We start from the raw sequence: 3579 nt of genomic DNA, 5'->3' as shown, positions 1-3579 counted from the left end.
GCAATTATTAATTTCTATAACTACCCTCTACTTTGTACAAGTTATTTAAAAAGGAAAAAAAATGATTTGGGGGCAGAAACATAGGAAAGGAGAGGCTGTAAGATCCCCAGTAGCGTTACAGGAGGGAGGTGAACAGGGAAAGTGCTAGAATCATAATCCTTCTGCTATAAGATCAAAAAGGAAAATAAAAAAGGAGAATGGAGAAGATTCTCTTGATAGAACATTACACGACGAAGCCCAAGTTCCCACAGAGCTAGCAAATTCTAGCTACTAGAAAACTTTGAGGATCTCCTTTCATTCATTCAGAGGCACTTTGAGGTTCCTTGGCAACGCATTCATTTTTGCTTTTTTTAATAAAATACTTAACAAAAGAGGGTGAAGAAACAAAATGTGCACTTGACGCAATAGTTCTGACTGAGGAAAATGAATTTACATTATCACTTTAATTTTTTTCATCCATAAAAAACTTAAAAGCACCAGTTTTAAGCAATCACTTTCAATAACTTTGCTACCATCCTCAGGGTACACTTAGGAAGAAAGAGAGGAGCAGTAACCTCCTTTTTAAAAGCACCAGCTTTACCAGTTACGTTAAATAATTTGTTTTTATGTTGTTTTGCATCACCATAATTTTGCTTTCCATTCTAACTTTGGTACTCTAGCTTTTCTTCACCTAGCAATTAAAGTCCTCCAGTGAAGCCAAATTATAAGTAAATCAGCTGTTTGGAACTGAGTTAGAGACAGGAAATTTTGAGTGGCTTCCTTTGCAATGGAATTATTTGAATGCTTTCAGAAGCTGATTTCTCGGCTTCTCCTTTCTCTCCTGTATGTCTGCTTTACCATCCCTCGTAACCTCATTCACAAATTTATTTTCCTTCTGTCCTTATACAAATTTTTTGCTATCTACCTTAGTACATACATTTCAGTTCCTAATTCCTGGAACCTGTAAATGTTACCTTATTTGGAAATTTGAACTTTGTGGATGTGAATAAGTCAAGCACATTGACATGGGGAGACCATCCTACAGTATGTGGGGGAGCCCTAAATGCCACCACACATGTTCTTATAACAGAGGCATAGGGGATCACACACACACACACACACACACACACACACACACACACACACACACACACACAAGGAGGCAATGTGAAGATGAAAACAGACATTGGAGTGATGTGGCCACAGCCAAGGAATGAGAGCAGCCCCCAGAAAATGGCAAGAGACAAGGAAGGACCCTCTGCTAGAGGCTCTGGAGGGAGCACAACCCTGTTGACACCTTGATTTCAGACTTTTGGACTTCAAAACTGTGAAAGAATAAATTTTGTTATTTTCAGCTACCAAGTCTTTGGTAATTTATGGAAACTAATACATGTACACCAAGAATAATTAAAAGGTATCGATATCCTTATTTTTAAAAGAGGCATAAAATATAAATATTATCACATGCTGGATGTCTAAAAATGAAAAATAATAATAATAAGCACACCATAACTAATTGGAATCTCTTTGGGGTTAGTAGTTAAGACATCGTCAGAAAGGTGCATTGCTTATTCTTAGACTAGAAATCATTCCACACCTCTGGTCTAAAAAAGGAATTACAACCCCTATCATGTCCTGTGCTGGCTGCCAGCCATTACGATATTCCCTCTAGAGTAACTACTGGAACTAGTGACTACTTCCAAAGCAGGAATGGAAGAATATTGGCTGTCCTCATTATCTCGTTAGCATTCTTTCTCTAAGATGGATGAAGCCACTTTATTCCTTGTCTCTGGTCTGCAGACAAGCACTCCTATCCAGGGCAAACAAATGAAAAAAAGCAGCCCCACTCCCGCACTTGATGGAGAAAAGGGATGTGCTGTCCTGGGCCAGCAGGATTGGCCACGACAGACTGAGGGAGCAACTGCACAGGACAGAAGTTCTCCCAGCTGCCAACTGATAGTACACAGTGACAATGTGCAGGTGTCTCTCTAGGCTTGCCAGTCCTCAAGTGTTTCCTACACATGTTGGGACTTGAGGTAAATGAAACTGCCTAAAGGGAAAGAAAAAAATAGGATTTTCTGGAAATGTACTCTGTGTCATTTAGATATAGATCATCTACAAATGAGACCATGACACAGTCTGCCTGTAGAAAGTGCAATTCAAAGCTTCCTGCTCTAGTGCAATCTTGAAGGTTGTTGTGCTTAAGTAAGTGTCTTAAAGAGACCCACTAGGTGTCCAATGTACTTCCTGTTCCACCAGCTTAAAGACTGGGATAATGTTGTAGGCTTCAGGTACACAGTACAAAGGTGTGGCTCCTCCCAGATGTCACATGACTGTATTACCTGTCAGAGGAGACATGAAAATCAAGAGTGGAGGCAATGAAAGAAAAGAAGCTAAGATATTTTTCAAGTTCCCTGAATGGGGTCGTAGCAATAGGGTCATAGCTGGAACCCTATAGGGTTCCAGCTCTTGCTTGTGCAGATACTCAGCAGGAGAAAAGTGAAACAACATTTACAGAATACTTATTATGGGATAAGCACTATGCTAGGCACTTTCTACCCATTATTTCATCTAATTCCTTATAGAAACTCTGTAAGGTGTGTTTCTTCCACAATCAATGAGATTCACTGATTTCTACAAACAGAGATGGAGATTAAATAATGTCACTCAAATTGTATAGACAGTAAGTGGAGAAATTGAACCCAGTTCTGCACAATTCCTAATGCTCATTACATCATTATACCAAAACAAGGCCCCTAGGGTGAACCCTGAAAAGCCCATCAGATTGATGACTCTTCCATTTTTTTGTGATCAGTGAGAGAAATCAACAACAGCCATGGCCTCAAAACAAGTGAGGCGAGGAACAATTTTTCATGAGTCTATGAAAGCAGCTTGAATGTTTTAGGAATGGACAAACTTTTCCCTACTGCTAGGATGAAATAAGCTGAAAATTCATCAACTCCAGTTTTCTTCACTCAGCCCTCAGCCCCACGTATATATATATCCCATCCTTCTGTTGGGACAGAAATATGTATCCCAGAGAAAACTTCCCTTCATGGCAGTCCTGACTCCACCGACTAAGGTAATGAGCCTTCCTAATTAAAATCAAGCCAGGGGGAAAAAAGTGTGTATTTACATGGTAAGGTCAACTTCATCATTTTTCCAAGAAAGTTATATTAGCAGAAAGCATATTCATTCCTCACATAAACCGTATTCTGCAGTCTTTGAAAGAAAATCAATTCTTGTGCTGACAAAGTAGGTTTGCTTTTGTGTATTTTAGGATGGAACATTGCCACAGAATAACTGAGAGTGAAAAACCCAATGAGAGAGGAAGCATCTGTGGGTTTGTACCCTTTACCCCTTTCCATGCAAACAGAATTCAGGCTACCCCAGCCCCCAGAATCAGCAGAAGGCTAATCATAGAAAGACCCCATTGACATCTAGTCCAAGGTGATAGAGAATGGAGGGGTCTACCATACTGATTTCATTTGAATGGAGGTAATTTACAGGAAGAATAACAGGAGAAGGGAGGTTATGAAGAAAATAGAATAAGAGGAAAGTAATGATGAGAGAAAGAGAGCATTGTAGGGCAAGTCTTCG

The sequence above is a fragment of the Galeopterus variegatus genome, unplaced genomic scaffold (genome assembly GCF_000696425.1).
Source record: "Galeopterus variegatus unplaced genomic scaffold, G_variegatus-3.0.2 Scaffold1250, whole genome shotgun sequence".
Classification (NCBI taxonomy): domain Eukaryota; kingdom Metazoa; phylum Chordata; class Mammalia; order Dermoptera; family Cynocephalidae; genus Galeopterus; species Galeopterus variegatus.
This window is presented reverse-complemented; position numbering follows the sequence as displayed.